Source organism: Mus caroli, chromosome 14 (genome assembly GCF_900094665.2).
Source record: "Mus caroli chromosome 14, CAROLI_EIJ_v1.1, whole genome shotgun sequence".
In the NCBI taxonomy this organism is placed as follows: domain Eukaryota; kingdom Metazoa; phylum Chordata; class Mammalia; order Rodentia; family Muridae; genus Mus; species Mus caroli.
The window spans coordinates 16,569,276-16,587,511 of NC_034583.1; the positions used below are offsets into that span (position 1 = coordinate 16,569,276).

General features: G+C 46.7%; 1 protein-coding gene across 28 annotated transcripts in view; it reads right to left on the reverse strand.

Annotated features, from left to right (window-relative positions):
- The window catches only part of Kcnma1 (potassium calcium-activated channel subfamily M alpha 1), a 702,678-nt gene that overhangs the window by 521,079 nt on the left and 163,363 nt on the right, over window positions 1-18,236 (reverse strand). The gene's annotated exons all lie outside the window — the stretch shown is intronic.

Genomic DNA, 18,236 nt, shown 5'->3' on the forward strand with positions numbered 1-18,236 from the left:
AGGCTCACATACAAGGAACACAGTTTCTCTCTCTGGGAGTTGAAGCTCCATCAGGGTAAATAAGACGAGTGCTTCTAAGTGAATACAGGCAGTATGTGACATTGGCGAGGAAGACAGAACATGGTGGGGAACCTGAGAATGCCAGGAGATAAGTGTTAGTGGCAGGCAGATTTAATGAGGGCAGTGGTATGTCTGCAAGCCTTGAAGGATGGGCATGGTTTTGACAGATGCACACAGCACGGCTGAGTCTAAATTAGGGCCCCTCATTCTTCTTCCTCATAGCAACCCATCCATTTCCTCTAGCAGGCTCACTGCACTTTTAATGCCATGGCTATTTGCAGATTGAGTTGTTTAACACTGATCTCCCTCCTCAGACCCCAAGCTGGGGAGAAAGAACCGTATGGTACTGTATTCTCTTCTGGTTCAGTGGGGCCTCACTTTACCCTGGGCTAGAGAGCACACAGACCTTGCCTAGGTGTCTGAGAACAGAGGATGATTTTTAGTTCCCCAGTGTGGAATCTTTTAGTGAAATGCCCTAGAAAGTCCAGTAATTCTCATGGCTTTTCCTCTATAGTCAAGGGTCTGCATACACCTGAATCTGTTGGGCTGAGCATCCTGGCAGGATAATACACTGAGTTCTGTTTGTCATGAGTCTCTATCTGTCAAGACAGAGCCTGAAGTTTTGAGTCTGAAGAGGGGGAGCTGATTGCAGAACACAGTTAACAGTAGAGCATCTTCAGACCACAGCTCCAGACAGACAGGGCTATCTGGCTCCATCAGCAAATCTCTAGGCTAGTTTTGGGTGTTGTGCAGGACAGAGACATTCAAATTCTCCTTCTGTCCAGAAGGGGGAAGAGACAGTAGCACTCCCCCACCAGTGCAGACCAAAGACAAGCTGGGATGGCTGGAACAAGGTCATGGGCCCCAGAGCCTGGGCCTGCTTTGCCTCCCCTTCCTTTCATTTCCCCATTTGAGGAGTAGGCACAATGTCTGTCCCATAGAACTGGATTGTGGAACACACATGGAGGGTTCAGTACAGTATCTAGAACATGCTCACTGCTCTCCATATAGGAATAATGGATACTAATTATGAGAGGACAGACTTCAGGTAGAGTCATCTTCAAGAGCTTGATGTTGGTGTTGTAAAACTTTCTGCTGAACACTCCAACAAAACTTAATGGATATATGTGTGTGTGTGTGTGTGTGTGTGTGTGTGTGTGTGTGTGTGTGTATGACATAACAGAAGAGGGTTGCCCACAATGCTTTATCCTGAGCCCTCCTTAAAATATCAAGCCATGGAATCCTCGTAATTTCGTGCAAAATAAACTATCACTACACGGTATCAATGAAGGAGGAAAACTAGGCATGGGGAGGTTTGGGAACTGCCTTAGGCCACAGAGCTGGAAGAGGCACAGCTGAGACTTAATCCCATGCCATCTGTCCTGGAGCTCATGAGGAAAGCTCGGGGACATGGCACTGAGTGTCATTTTTCTGGTCTAGGTTTCTTGTCCTAGACTCTTCCCTTTTTCAGCACAGCTGGTCTCTGCCTGGAAAGGGAAAGGGATATAAAAAAGGAGGGTCCTTGTCTGGAACACCTCTAAAGCCCCACAGCACCTACCAGAACCTTGCAAAGGGGCTCCTGTCTCTCCTTCCTAATGGGCCTCATGCCCTGCTGCTGCCTCTCACCTTCTCTAACACTGTCTTCAGCAGGGACTAGAAGACCAAGTACCACACACCTTTGGAGGAACGTCTGTCATGAGTCCACCTTCCCTCCAGGGCATCTAAACCCACTGCCTTGACATAAGTAAGGAATGCATACTACATCCACAAGAACCAGGATGTGGGATGGAAGAGAAAAGGTGGTACATATGTAATGGAACATTATTCCTTCTACAGAGGAGTAAACCCTGCTATTTAAAACATGGACAGAACTAGAAGGCAGTGGGGGATGTTACAGGCACCAAAAGACAGTAAGCATGTGATGTCTCTCATCTGAGGAGGCTCAAGTTGACAATCTCAGAGGCACAGAGAATAGAAGAGCAGTAATCAGAGTCTGGAGATGGGGGAATGAGGGGTGTGGCTGGAGTCTGTTCTACAGGCCTGGATTTCAGACAGGTAAGCAGTATCATCAGCTCTGAGGTTCAATTGCACAATAAGGTGATGATACTGAATACTGTATTCAGGGTTTCCAAATACCTAGAAGGTTGTTTTTGAGACAGGGTCTCTTTGTGCAGTCCTAGCTTGTCTGGAACTTGCTAAGTAAACCAGGTTCCTGGCTGCCTCCTGAGTGCTGGTATTTAAGGTATATGCTACCAAGCCTGACCCTACCTAGAATACTTTCAATATTCATACCACAAAGTAATGAAAGATGTATGAAGTGATGGATATGCTAATTACCCTGACTGGATTACTACATAATGAATACATATACTGAAATGTCACCACGTTCCCCATAAATGCATACAGACATTGTTCATTGAAAATCAAAAGAAAGCAAAATTAAAAAAAAATGCATGTCTATAGGGTCCCCAGTGAAGGAGCTAGAGAAAGGACACAAAGAGCTTAAGGGGTTTGCAGTCCCACAGGAGGAACAACAATATGAACTAATCAGTACTCCCAGAGCTCTCAGGGACTAAACCAACTACCAAAGAGTACACATGGTGGGACTCATGGGTCTAGCTGCATAGGTAGCAGAGGAAGGCCTTGTTGGGCATCACTGGGAGGGGAGGCCCTTGGTCCTGTGAAGGCTCTATGCCCAGTGTAGGGGAATGCCAGGGCCAGGAAGCAGGAGTGGATGGGTTGATGAGCAAGGGAAGAGGGGAGGGGATAGGGGGTTTTCAGAAGGGAAACCAGGAAAGGGGATAACATTTGAAATGTAAATAAAGAAAATATCAAATAAAAAAATTTATTCCAAAGTAAAAACAAAAAAAAAAAAACAACAAAAACAAAACAAAAAAAACATGTCTTACATGGTAACCCATCTATATCTTCTCCATCAGTAAGTGCATGATGGGATTCATGGGATATTGCTTAGATCTATTCTAAGGGATGTGCTTTGCTATCTTTTATTTTTGTTTATTAACATAGGTTTCAATGTACTAACTTGATTTCATAATCCATTTAGGGGTGTTGCTTACAGCTTGAAAATTTTTCCTAGGGGAATTCAGTTCTAATATTCAGCTCAAGCAGTTTCCGAGCACAGTGCCCAGAAATTCTTCCTAGAGGCTGCCTGTGAGTATGAAGATACCATCCTGGGTGGGATAGCCACTCATTTCCACCCCTCTCAAACAGCAAATCATGTTTAGAGCTCTGGGTTATTGGAAAATCAGTGTCAACTGGATGCCAAGAAGCTCTCATGAGAGACATAAAATATAGAGCTAGCTTAGTTATGGCATCCAAATTGGTTCAAATCCCCATTCTGCTACCTCCTGACTTGTGCATCCTTGGACAGCACTGTAGCCTTCCTTAAGGGTTACTGGGAAAGGGTGGTGTTCAAAGTCACTGTACATAGTGGCTGTGAGGGTCAGCTGAGCCCAGAGACTGCATGCAGCTATGTAAGACTTAATCTATGCTGGTTGCTTGCACAAGAGAGCCCACCCTTCTCACCTTCTCATCCCCTCTCTTTCCATTTCCATAGTTACCAAACAACTGTGGAAGAAATAGGAACACAGAACATGAACACACTCACAAGAGTCTGAGCCCATGAAGGCGGAGCCCAAGCTTTTGCCCTCTGTCACCATCCATCACGGAAGATATTTCCCAGGAAGATGTTTTCTACCACCCGCTCCAATCTTGAAGGATGAGAAAGTCTGCTGTGTGAATTTCACTCATTCAGCCTCCTCTGACAAAGCACACTGCCCTGCAGATGGTGGATCTCATTTCTGTGACAAAATGCCTGATGAAAGCAACTCCAGGAAAGGAAGGTTTGCACTGGCTGTCAGTAAATGAGCACAGTCCGCCATGGTAGAAAATCACAGTGGCAGGTAGTCACACTGCATCTGCATCCAGGAAGTAGGGCACTGACCTCTGGTGCTCAGCATCCTTACTCTAGGACCCAAGCCCAGGAAATTGTACTACCCCCATCTAGGGCAGGTCTTCTTACCTTAGTGACGCTATCTAGAATTTCCCTCACAAGTATATCCAGAGGTTTGTTTCCCGGCTGATAGTAGATGTCAAACATGAATATGGTCATTGGAAGTTACTGATAAAGAACAGGTTGGTGACCGAGCCCCTGTGGGTCAATTATTCCTTGTTCTGCCTTTCAAGGAAAAAGCAAATCACCTAATAGATGGCTGGCATCCTAAAGGATAGCAGAGCCTGATGAAAATGCACCCAGGATTGATGCAGAGGCATGAATGCAGAGAGTGACCAGCCATCTTGGCTTCCTCGTGGCCCCATGGTAAGAACAAGCCTCTACCTGGAGCAGAATCCAAGAGAGGCAAATTAAGAGTGAAGCTACAGACAACACCTGCTGATCTCCTTGAAGCTGTCCTGACAGAGCCCTTCTGCACATACTGATCCAGGTCCCACTTGGGTCTCTGCAGGCCAGCCTCTGATGGAATTTCCACCACTGCCTTTGGTTAGCTTAATGGGGGAAAAGGCACCAGCAGAATCACCAGAGCCTGGGTACCCACAGTGTTCATAGAGACCATCTGGGATCTCAAAACTTCATGAGGATGAGTAATCCAAGAGGCAGAATCTTGGAATCTCAGGTTCTGTCTGCAGGAACAGTTCTTGGCAGAGAGAGAAAGCTTTGAAATCCAAGTTTCTCAGGCAACAGAGCAAAGTCAACTCCTAGCTTAGCACTGGGGTGAGAACAAAGACAGGGAAGTGGGGTAGGGTAGCTCATGGTCGCCTCACCTCTCTGTAGCCTCCGGGCAGGAGAAGTGCCAGGCCATGGTCAATGAGTATGTGGACAGATGGGCATGTGGGTCTTAATCCAGGAATGTTAGAATATCTGCAAGGATAAGACCATATCTCTCTTGCCTTCTAGAGAAGTGTGAATCAGGGACGTAAGGTAAGCTAGGTGGTATATCAGGTTGTGGAGGGTCACCAAGCTGCACAGTGTTAGGGTCATAGGTATGGAGGCAGTGGCCGAGGCTACCTTGGCCCAGTTTTGTCAGCCTCGGCACACAGGTGGGTTAAGGAGTTGTACCTCTACTATAGGGGGTGTATTGGCGTTTTCTGGGTTTCACTGCTAGATGACCATTACAACGCCAATTTGCATTCATAACAACTAAGATGTCTCTGGTAATTATCAAACATCCCCTAGGTAGGAAAGCCATCACCACTTTAGACACCCCTAGCCCAGCCTCACAACTGCAAATGATCATGAGAAGGACGAGTTTAATAATCATGGGTATAACAGTATCCAGTCACCTACGCATGCTTTGGTGACTTCTGCATATGTTGCAGTTCAGATGTAAAATGTCCCCATAGACTCACCTGTTTCTACGCACAGTAGAAAGGCTGTGTGGTGGCATGTTTTGGAAGACTGTGGAACATTTTGGAGGAGGACCCTCGCTGGAAGAACTGGATCACTCTGGGGATGATTCTTAAAGTTGTGTTGCCTAGCCCCGCCTCCTGTCCTGTCTCACTGCTTCATGACTGCAGAAGCAGTGTGTCCAGCATCTCAGGATCTATCTGCCATCCCTTCTCTGCCATGGTGTCCTATCTTCAAGAATGAGACAAAAAATAAAACCTCTTCTTCCTCAAATCCCTCTGTCACATATTTTAGTCATAGGAAAGTAATTAACATGCTACATGAATATACTAATGGCTTTGGAATGTTCTGTGTCATATCCTTGCTTAGCCTCATATTTTACAATAGTTTCCCACAAAGAACCATACGTAATATTTCTTTCTATCATTTCTTTCTATCTTTCAAAGATGATAATGCTCCAAAGGCTATGTTATGGAATCTTAGATATGTAACATACCAAGCCACCCAACTTCCTCATTGACCAGTGAACTTGCAACAAGTAAGACACACTTTAAAATCCCATTCATGGATGTGTAGCGAAGCTGTGCCTAGAACTCCCAGTCCAGTCTGGCCCACTCCTGTTACACAAAAGACTTGGATGTAACCCACAGCACTCAAGATGCAAAAAAAAAAAAAAAAAAAAAAAAGGTGTCTTCCCAGAGCCACTGCACAATTCTGTTTAGTTCTGCACCCACTGCTTAGTAACCGAAGCATTCTACAGGTTGCCCCAGGGAACACACAAAGCAGGCACCTTGCAAAGGTAGTATGAGAAGGTCTTGCCTATGGTACCAGCTTAAGGAGGCTTTGTGATCTTATCCACTCACAGTTCATCCTTGCACAACTTGCCTGACGATCTAAGAGCAACTCCCATGAGCCATCATCTCCTTATAGATACAGTACACCTTTGTGTCAGTGCTGGCAATTAAGTCTGAAGGAAGTAATAAACTGTTGGCCAACAAAGGCCAAGGCCTTGTCTGTCAACTTGCCTTGATTACAATTCACAGGTTATCAATAACACAACAAAGGCCCCAATACCTCTCTGTCCTCTTCATTTCTTGGATCATATCCCAGGCTGCAGAGCTGCCTTTTACAATAGCAGCTCTGTGATCTCTGGAAGGGCCACTGTCCCCCTCTGTGCTTGTGTCATTGTGAGAGATAAGAGACCGATTTCTAAATCAAACCAGCTTGTCCAGTGTCTACCCCAAAAACAGCACATCAGGGTGCAGGCTTCTGTCACTCTGGCCCAGACAGCACACAGTGAGTTGTTATGTACTATCCTGATGGTCACTGAAGAAGTCATAGACAGGTTCCCATGCTGAGATTGCAAAACAGAATAGTAACAGCCTGGGAAGAAAATGAACCAAACAGGGTGATGTTACTTGATTTTGTACAGGGATTGGTATATAATCAAACCTCAGTACCTCTAGTATCCTAAGGGTCTTCTGTGAGCCCTGGGGAGGGACAACAGTGTCCCAGGGATTTCTATGATCCCCCTTTATCTTTCCAAGCAGAGAGCTCTAAAGCTATAAGAAGGACAAAGGGCTGGTTGGCACAACTCTCCTGGATTACCTGATTGCAGCCAGGCCACAGAACAGAGATAGCCAGCACTAGCAGGCCTCTAAGCGGAAGCTGAATGCTCTGTGGCCAAAGAGCAGCCATCCATAGTAAACGCAGCAGCAAATGGTAGTGACTTGCAGCTTCTGTGGAGCCTGCATTGCAAGGCAAACAAAGGACAAAGGACAGAGGACTAGATGCTGCTACTGTGACTCTGGGCCAGGGACCAGAAGGTTCACCCTCACACTTGCAGGATGTCAGACTCAGGACTATGTCCTTGCTCCTCCTTCCTTTCCTCCTCTCCTCCCCGCACCTTCAGGTGACCAGTGTTAGGCAACACCAAAGGACAGGCCAGCGGGACTTGGTCTCCCTGATGATTGAAGGCGGTGAACCATACTATTGTATTGCACTCTTTCACACAGCTACCTTTTACTGACCTGCTCTAGGCACTAGGTAGTTGCTACTGTCCAAAACAAGAGGGCCCTCATCCATGTGCTGCTGTTGTGTTATGGTACCACCCAAAAATGAGAAAACAGGAAAGGCAAAGTTAGACATACATGATGTGTGCAGAATGCAGTGCCCAGTCCAACATCGGAAAACTCGGAGTCTCGAATTGATCTGGTATCTGCCCCACAGTCATTTTGACAGTCGCATCCATTCAGGTACAATTGGAAATTTAAAAAAGGTAAATGGTCAACATTTTTTTTGAAATCAGTAAGTAAAATGCAAAAGACTTCTATCCTAGCCTCAGTAATAGAGCTACAACATGACAAAGGGAATAATAGGGGTATCAGGAAGAACTGTGGGGACCAAGAGAGGATCTTGGAAGTTTCAGGTGAATCAGAGGTTAGGGAGGCAAAGCCTAGGAAAACCTCTTCCAGCTCCAAGGGGAAAGAACAGCATCAGGGAAAGCTTAGCTTCCTATTCTCAAGCTGGGCTGGTCAAAGCAGAGGCTATGAGGGGATGAGGCAGTGGTCCCAGTGTCTGCTTTAATTTCATGCACTCAGAGTGATATTAGGCTATATGATGTCTCCCCCCATACAAACCTGCCCCATATGAACTGTCTCCCAAGGTGGAGGATGCCTGCCTTGGTGCCATGTGCCTCAGGTTATCGTGCACTCTAGGGCAAAATCTTATGTGGAAAGAAAATGAACATCTCTAGTTAATGGACCCCTAGGCCCAATATAAGTGTTAAATAATTATCCCAGTGAAACTTTTTTAACAATGTGTCCCAGCCTCCAAGTTCTCCCTTTCTTATCCTGCACACAGAACTCCTATGCTAGTCACCATAGGACTCAAACTTCCTTCAGCTTCAGTCATAGGAGACAAGGAGCTACCCATATACCTAAGCTAGTCCAAGAGCCTTGCTGACCATGGGAGGACTGGACCCATGGCCAGGAATGACCAGAAGGCCTGACTCTCAGCTTCTGAAGCAAGTTCCCTCAGCCAGATAGTTCTATGTGCCAACCTGACACAGACTAGAGTCATTTTGGAAGAGGGAACCTCAGGTGAGAAAACCTGAACAATTAGCCTGTAGACCAGCCTGTGGCATTTGCTTGGTTGATGGAGAAAAGCCTAGCTCATCACTGTAGGCAGTGCCACCACAGGGCTGGTGACCTGGGGTGCTATAAGAAAGCAGGCTGAGATGGTCATGAGGAGCGGGCCAATATATAGCACCCTCCATGACCTTTGCATCAGCTGCTGCCTCCAGGTTCCTGCCTTGTTTGAGTTCCTGCCCTGACTTCCCTCAGTGATGGACTGTGATGTGGAAGTGTGTAAGCTGAAATAAACCCTTCTCTCTTCAAGTTGCTTTTGGTGACGGTGTTTTCTCACAGCAATAGAAACCCTGACAAATATTCCCCTTAGAGGAACTGACCAATAGGAAATGGACTATTACTTTGTTGCTTTGGGGGGAAATGAGCTCCAATGGATGCCCCTCTTTCTGAACAGTGTGCAATAGTACCAGTGGCAACAAGAACTGAGAGATGCATGCACTTGAGTGACAGCTGCCATCAAGAGCCCCTCTCCCCAAGCACCTGGACACCCACCCACCCCAAGGGGAAGCAGGCTAACATATCTGCTGTGTGACACATCTCAGCATAAGCCCACACTCAGCTTGGGAAAAGGAAGTTTATATCTCTTTTATGGACAGTGATGGTCCTCTTTACCCACTACCCAACCCCAAACACACACGTACACACACAGACACACACAGACATGCATGCACACACGCGCACACACACCTTGAAGTTCAGGCCTCATTAATCTCTGCCCCACCCCTGACCTTAACCCCTCTCAGCTTCTCAAGGAATAGACTTTTCCCCTCAATGAAACCTTAGGCCCTGGACCCAAGTCATTAAACACTTGTGCAATAAATAGAATCATGAATGAAGTACAGGCTCAGTGGAAGAGCCGCTACTGAGCTGAAGGACCCAGCCACTTGCTATGTGCCACCACGGAGCTTCAGAAAGGAGTCTAAGCCAGTAGGGTTTGATTCAATCAGGAGGACATAGTGTCTCCTGAGCACTTCACCCCTGCACATGTCGCAGCTTCTATGTTCAACCACTTGTAGCACTAACTACCCATCCCCCTCTTTGCTATAGAGAGTACAGTTTACTGAAACTTTCTAACGCTGCCATAGGTGAAGACTGCACTGATAGCACGTTTTAGAAGGGAAGGAGCTGTTAGCTAGATGCTCAGTGGATGAAGAAGCATGCTGCTGAACAAGGTGCCCTGATCTTGGTCCCCAGGACCCACACGTCCTCTGAGCCCCATGTGTATGCTTTTGTTGGGACATGCAGATGGCCATACATATACACACATGCACACATTCACACAACACAAAATAAATACTTTTAATTATAAAATTATTTGTTTTTCAAAATAGAAGATAATCTTCAAAGACAAACACAGCCTAAACGAGAAGTAGGTTGGTAGCTTCAGCTAGATGTCACTACCAGCTGGCAAAGGGCCATTGCTGGAGGTTGGCTCTTTGTTCTAAGATGCAAGAAGGTGCTGGGAGTTCAAACAAGAGTGAAGAAAACTGAGACTGGAACCACCTTTTCCTCGGTGCTCAATCTCCTGTCCCTGGATGGAAGCTGACACACCTGACAGTGTGTGCTTCAGGAAACCATGAACCTTAAACAAACTCTAATGTTTCCCTAGACGTCCATATCTATAGCACAGGCTCATGACCTCATGGCAAAACAAGCTGAGCACACCCACAAACGGGGAGGCTGCCTATGGGAATCAGCTTGCCGAGGACAGAAGAGCCCAGGGAGGCTTCTGTGAGTAAGCTCTCAATCCTATATCCTCTGCCCTACAGTGGGATCAAGAACTGTAAAAACAGAGAGGACCTGAAGCCCTGGAGAAGAGGCCAGATGTGGTGATGCATGCCTTAACACCAGCATCTGGCAGGCAGAGGAAGACAGATCTCTGTGAGTCTGAAGCCAGCCTGATCTACATATTGAGTTCTAGGACAGTAAAAACTATATAGTAAGACCTTGTCTCTAAATTAATTAATTAATAGACAAGCTGGGTGTGCAGCACAAGCTGGAGGATCACTGGTTAGAGGCCAACCTGAGCTAGCTAGCAAGACTGCCTCCAAAAGACAAAAATTAAAAAGAAGAAACAAACAAACAAAACAAACAACAAACCCCAATGATTCGGTCAGTGGCGCCCCATAGGTACAGAACATATCTGTATTGCAAAACAATGAACCCAAGCCCCAGAGGGCCCTCTGCCCTGCCAGAGGCCTGCAGGAGCCCATCCCAGCACAAATCCTCAAATCCTGCCTTCACAACCAGCACCTGGCCCCACCTCACCATCCATACTGACCTCTCATCCACCTCCCCAATAGCCCTGGTACAGCTGAGCTAGAGCAAACTCACTAGGCTAAACTTGAGGCTTTCCAGGTTAAAAGCCGTATGTTGGGCCTAACCATTAATGCTGCACAAAGATTCTTCACTTACCCAAAACAATGCCTTGTGGTCTGAGCTGACCCAGGACACTTGAATGTTTGTTAACAAATTATTAACGACTTGGCAGCATCTCAGACTTTAAAGGAAACTTGCTGGGAAAGGAAGAAATCCCAGTTCTGCGCCACTGGGTTAGCAGGCTGTCTGTTAAGTGCCCATTCAATTAATCCTCCCAGCAGGGTTAAGCATCTCCATTCTACAGAGCAAGGAAAACGGACACAGAGAAGGGAGTGACCCAGCTGAAGGTCACTCAGCCACCACAGCAGTCAGAACTGGGGCTGCTTACAGCAGCATATGGCATGACCTTCCCAGGAAGGGCCCTGGGCCTTCTAGCATCAGCCTGGGCTCAAGTCTGTCCTCCCGGCACACTGAACTACAGCTGTTTGCCAAAGTGAGCATGCATAAATGCTGAGACGGCCACAGCTGTCCTGTGCCACAGACAGCCCAGTGGGGTGAACACAGTTCACAGCAATTTATTTTATGTTTTAGGACGGAAAGGGGGGATTCAAAGGTTCTCATTGTGAAGAAATGATAAAATGTTTTAAAAATGGAAATTCTAATTACCAAGACTACTGCCCACTGTCTACTCACAGCAGAATGCCAGTACACAGCATGCCATAAACCTATGTAACTCCTGTGTGTGTGTGTGTGTGTGTGTGTGTGTGTGTGTGTGTGAGTGTGTGTGTGTGTGTGTGTGTGCGCTCATCTATCATTCTCCATCTTATTTTTGGAGACAGTCCATCACTATACCCAGACTTCACTATTTTGGCTGACTGGCCTTTGAGTCTTGGGGACTCACTGCCTCTGACAGTTCCCCTGTGCTTGAGTTCGAGACCTGAGCCATCGTAACTGGCCTGTACACAGGTGCTGAGCTCAAACTTGGTCCTCATGCTTGCACGGCAAGCACTTTATAGCCTGAACCATCTCCAGAGCCCCAAACACATACAATTCATATCTATCAGCTAACACACACACACACACACACACACACACTAAGTTCTAAAAGAAAGCTGCTTTGAAGAACCAGGCTAGTTGGTGCTGGGATTCTTGGCCCCTTCCTCCCCACTTGCAGCCATAGCTTTTTTTGTTTGGAGGCAGGGGCAAAGTGAGATCATGTTCATCTTATTCTCAGTATCTGCTTCCCCTGACCCCTGCCTCTGTAGCTTAGAACCTAGCAGATGCTAGCTCGGTCGCCAAGCTGAGTTGGGCTGGGTCTGGATGGACCACATCTGGGTATCTTGAGAGACTACACTTTTGGGAAGCCAGGCCCAAGAATGAGACAGGAATGAATAACAAAATTTCCATCGAAGGCTCCTTTGTCCTCAAGGACACAGTGCTCACAGAATACAGTGTGAGTAGTTCCCACCAGGTCATGAGAAAGTTATTCAAGCCAAAAAATAAAGTAGCTTTCTCTCCATACCTCAAGCCTAGTGAATACCCTGCAGTAAGACCAGGGCCTGGGAGAGCTGTTAGAGAAGGGGATTCGGCTGTACATATGTAGAGTCCATTTAACCCCTCATGCCAGCTGAGAAAGACACCTGAGGTTTTCAGGAGGGATTGTATAAGTTGGTACGTGTGACATTAAGGAATCCAACAAAAACAACATGACAGTCCACAAGGTTAGGTCCAGAAGAAAAAATGTTATGAATGCTATTTATAATCTTTCTGTTGACCAAAACCACACTGTGAAGAAATGAACCATGTACATTAGCATGAGGCTCTCCCAGCCCACCCGCTTCCTTCCATTAGCCAGGCACCGACCCTACACAGCCACCATATGGCCCACCAGCTATGCAGCCCCGTCAGTCCTGGCCCGCCTGAGTGGCTTAATTATTGGGTGGCTATAAATAGAAGTGCCGGACAATAGATTATGTTCTGTCTAGAAAACAAAGTCAAGGTCCCCATTTACCCATTTTCCCTTCATTTGAGCCACTGAACTCCAGATAGCTACAGCACCCCAGATCTTCTGGGTCCCTATTCCTGGTTTAAGTGGCAGTGTTCAGTGTTGGGGACCACTCATGCTTGTTACACTGTGGGGGGGTGGTGAGGCTTCAGAGAATAGATCACTCAGGAGTCTTAAAATGTCCATGTACCTTAAGGGCTCAAGATCTGCCAAGAAGGTCCAACTTTTTGACAAGTATTGTGGTCTACAAATGTGCTAGGTAACTCCTGGTTACCGAGAGTCACAGGTTCTACACACTTGATTCTAGTCTTTTGCCCAAGGCTCTTATCCCTCAACACCAGCTATACTGCCTAGTCTTTATCTGGCATCACCCCATTCCCAGACTATAGCAGCTGTTCCAAAGAGTAGGTCCCTCCACATATTGGCTATGAAAGCTGGAGACACCCTGCCCCACCCCCAATGGCTGCAAGAGGAAGCCTGGGCCCATGGGTGCTCTTTCCCTCACTGTCTTGGCCTCTGAAAATCATTCCCATCAGCTTCATCATCTCCAGAACAGGTTCAGCATGGACCATGAGCATCCTGTTGTCCCAACCCTAGGCTGTTCTCCCAACCCACCTCAACCCGTCAACAAGGGCACAGCTTTGGACTCAAATGAGGTTCGTATGACTTCCTGGCAATGAGACCTCAGGAAACTGTCCTGCTTGCTCAAAGTCTCTGTTCATCTAGTCACTAGCTATAGTTCCCTAGCCCCCTGATATGGCTTGTGATTGGTACCAAGCATACATAGTATAGTTCATTTGCTAGGGCCAGCCCTTGCCAGGATGCCCATTTACTGGGATGACTTACTCAGAATCCTGCTTTGGGGAAAGGCTCAGTTTGGAGACTGACCTGAAGCTTCTCAGAAATAAATCCTTGAAGGAAGAGCAGCAAAGGGGAAAAGGAATGGGGGGATGGAGTGCCTTCTCTCTGTAGACGCTGCAGGCAGCAGATGAAGCACAGTGTAGGTGACCAAGCAGCCAGATCCCTAAATAGCAACTAATCACTGTGATTGGAATTAATAATGAAGCTGCACCTGCTAGCTGACTCGAAGCTCCCCTTAATTTGCCACCTGGCAACTGTAGTCACTGTCTTACCCATGGATCTGTGGGCTGTAAATACCAGGACGTCATGCACTGAGCCTTGCATGGCTGCTATGTTGAGAGACACTGGTGTTCAAAGACTCTAGCCCAAGCTCTCAGCACTATGAATGGTATCCATAGACTGCCCAGGCATCCTCACAGCTTAGAAATCTTGTCCCAGTGGGCTCTGGGAACAGCTAGGCAGCCTTCTGAGGCAGGGGGTGCTCCAGCAAGGAAGTGCAGAAACAAACTCAGAGTTTCTCCCTCCACGCCATGACAAGCAGGGCCAGGGCAAGCCCTGCTGGATGAAAAAGGATTCCCTGCCTTTCTTGAGGAGTGAGAAGGGTCACCAGCAGTACTGCACAGAGCAATTTCATTATGACATGTTCATTAAGGGAAACCTCATGCGTGTGTGTGCATGCATATGTGTATCTTTCTAGTGTGTGCAGATGTGCATGCAAGTGTGTATATGCACGTGTGTTAACCTCGGGTATCATTGCTCCAGATGTGTCCACCTTGTTTGTTTTATATTAGGTTTCCCCACTGACACCTGGGGCTGGCTGAATAGGCTAAGTCTGCTGGAGAGCAAGCCAGGGGATCTTCCAGTCTCTGCTTCACTAGCACTGGGATTATGCGCCTGACACAAGGCCCAAATTTTTACAGGGGTGCTAGGGATTGAATTCAGGTCCTAACGCTTGCACAGCAAACACTTTGCTGGCTGAGTCATCTCCCCAGCCTGTATTAAGAGAAGCTCTACCGCAAGGCACTTAGGGTAAAGGAATAGTTACTGCAGCCTTTCAGATTTTCTTATAGGACTCAACATCACCCTGCATCCACAGAAAGGTAATGTAGGAGAGACCCAAAGCCTAGCCCACACCCAGGTACAAGCTGACAGTTAGCAGGGAGCCACCTGGCTTGGTGACTGTTGATTTTGAATAACAGGAAATTCTATCACACCGGGAACCTGCTTACTATCCACAGATGTCACAGGGGACATCAGTCAAGGCTCAGGAAGGCCAGCCTGTGTGGTCACTCACTCTATCCGTCCTCCTTCATCGCATCCCAAAATATCATGGTGACAGTAAAAGCAGGGCCTCTGATGACACACAGAGGAAACTGAGCTGCGTGTAACAGGAACTCAAGATGTGGCCCATGTCTGGCAAGAGACAGTATGGGTTAGAGAGCAGAAGGAACATAGGCTGTGGAAATGAATGGGAACCAGTGAAGGGAACTTCTGATGTCCAGAGAACCAGAAAAAAAAACCTTGGTATCTGACCAGGCAGAATAGCCACTGTCTGTGACATGAGAACCTTGAAGAATTTTCAGAGTCCACCTTTCAGTCAAGCCAGTATGTCATCACCTGAGTAGCTTTGTGATCCCCAGCAAAGAGACAGATCCAGATGTCAACCATGGGGATCAAGTAGCCTCTCCAAGCTTAGGACCAAGGATATGTCACCCTAAAGTTCCCTTGCACACCTCTGAAGGGAAATGAGTAGCTGGGTAGGGTTTTAAAGGCCTTGGTTCACCTGCCCTAAAAGCTACCCCAGACATCTCCAGAAGGTTCCATGTCTTAGAAGTCAGACTCTACGAGAAGAAGCAGATGTTAAGCCCAGCTCTCCAAGGCAAGTTAGCCGGAGGACAACACGTGAAGGTCACTCTAGGTCATTTGGAAGGCTCATCACAGGTTGCTTGAGTTTTCTTAAAGGGATGGGGACAACAGACTTCAGAGATCATCTGGAAGGCAAACTACTTAAGGTATCAAAGGAAGTGACTCTGGCCATGTCTCAGTGGGCCAGCCTCCCAACCCAGTCCTCTATGTGATGCTTTGTATGTATCGCAAGTCTCTGCCCTTTCCTACCTCCACAGCCCTGCTCAACTGCTCTGCCCATCAGGAAGTTTTCCCTACCCTTTTGCCTCTGTCATCTTCTGCTGAGCCTTGTCTTCAGGGCTCAGATGGACCACAGGATCCTGCAACAAAGTGTCCCACGGACCTGAGCAGGCCATGTTCCCTACCCGAGGATCTGTGGCCCAGTTTCAAGCTGTCAGTTGACAGCCCCTGGCAGTTACTTTCTTCAGTGTCAGGCTCAGCTAACTTCACTCAAGGTCATCTTCCTCGGACAGAATACCGGGCAAGAAGCTGAAGAAGAGTACAGAGGCCAAGAGACTTTAGCACCCAAAGATCAATGTTACTGGGAGAATTCACCCCAAGGATACCTCTGGGTACTTTTACTTCTTGGAAACTGACCCCAATAAATTCAGAATGTGTTTCTAGAGAATTGGGTAAGCACCAGGTCCAGTCCCTTGTTAAATGCACAGGTGATGCTGAGCTGGCCTTTGATAATAAGTACATGGAGATCTCTTTTGGTGGAGATAAAGTGACTAGAAACCAGGGACATGGAAACCATAAGACCCCTGCCTCGATGGCATTCTGGGAACCCCAAAGCATGAAAGCCACATGGAGAGACACTTCCTCTAGGATGTCTCTGATCCTAGGATCCAGAACATTGACTTCCTGGTACCTCATTGTCTAAAGTAATAGTAGCCTAACCTTTTATTCCTTGGAAGGCTGGCTTCCATGATATTTCTTCAGTAGCAAACAACACTGCTGGTTACAGCATCCACCAGGACACCATGACCCTATTGTAAATACTAAAAAGGTTATATACAGAGCTGCCATTAAAACAAGCCAAGCCTCAGGGCAACTAAAGATGCTTGCAGAGCTGAGAACAGCAACCATAGACTAATGTTCTAAGGGACCATATGACAAGTACACACAGGGATTTATCTTGTCTGAGTCATTTGTTTTTCCAGAGTTCAAAGTTCTCAGGAATAGCAATACAGGATGTATCTGTCCCCATGGGGCTGCCAAAAAGCTCTCTGTCAAAGAGGTAGGAAAAACAGGGGTGGATGGCTCACTGATTTACCTAGAGCCCATAAGCTCCCTTAACCAGAGGTAGGTCACAAAACTTTGGCTATGCTAGAAGGGATGCTGTCATTTAGGAGCTTGTGCCCTGGTGCTGCTATAGGCTTAGATCTTGAAGCTATCTTGCAAAGAAGAGCTAGCATCATAAGGAAGATAACTGTTTCCTAGCACAATTTTAATCTGAGTCTGAAGACTGCACAGTATAGCATAGGCAACTGATCAATTATTACCAGGGGCCAGGCTCTCAGTCCACATTCACTTTATCTTGGAACAAAAAGCAAGCGTGTTTGCTTCTGGAAGAAGGAGCAGGTAACTAACCCAGAGACACAAAGAGAAGCAGCAACATCTGAATTTGAACTCGTGTCTCTCTGGTTCCTGCTTGAGCTCCAGCCTGGATTTCTTCTGGGAAGAAAGGAGGTGTCTACCTTTCTCTTGAGTGCCTTCATATTACTCAAATGTTTTGTAACAGCAGGGGCAGGCTTTCCTACACGATTCCATAAAGCTTCAAAACAACTGAAATAATTCAGAGGTAAGAGAAATATCCCTGTTCTACAGAAAAAAAATGTGTCACAGCTTGACAGTATCCACCCACAGCAGTGGAGTTTCTATCCTTTGCCATGAGACCTGCATTTCTAGAAATCTATCCTGGAAAAAGAAGCAGAGGTGGACAAAGGAGTGTGTGCCCATGCATATCTCTCTCTCTCTCTCTCTCTCTCTCTCTCTCTCTCTCTCTCTCTCTCTCTCTGTGTGTGTGTGTGTGTGTGTGTGTGTGTGTGTTTGTCCATGCATGCAGTGTCTTAATCCCACCTGAAATGTTACTTAATAGAATTATGAAAACATGCTCTGAATCAAAAAATGAAAAAAACTTCAGAGTTCAACAACAACAACAACAACAACAAAATGAAGATGGGATGGATATCCTTGTGGTTGACAGTGAGTGGAAGGCGGGATGCTGATGCTCCTTAAATGCTTTTTGAAATAGTAGCAATGGCATGTCACCACAGGCTTTTATGTTTCAAAATAATAAAGCATGGGCTAAGGGGGATGGTTCAGTGGATAAGACCAATTGCTATGCAAACATAATGACCTGCATTTACATTCCCAATACCTATTTTAAAAGACAAGCAAGGCCAGGCTGATCCTGGGAGCTCAGTAGCCAACTAGTCAAACCAAAAGAAGAAACTTCTAGTTCAGAGGGAGACAGACCATGCCTTAAAGGATTAAGACAGAGAGATTGAGGAAGGCATCTGACATCCTCTTCTGGCTTTCTTATGCACAG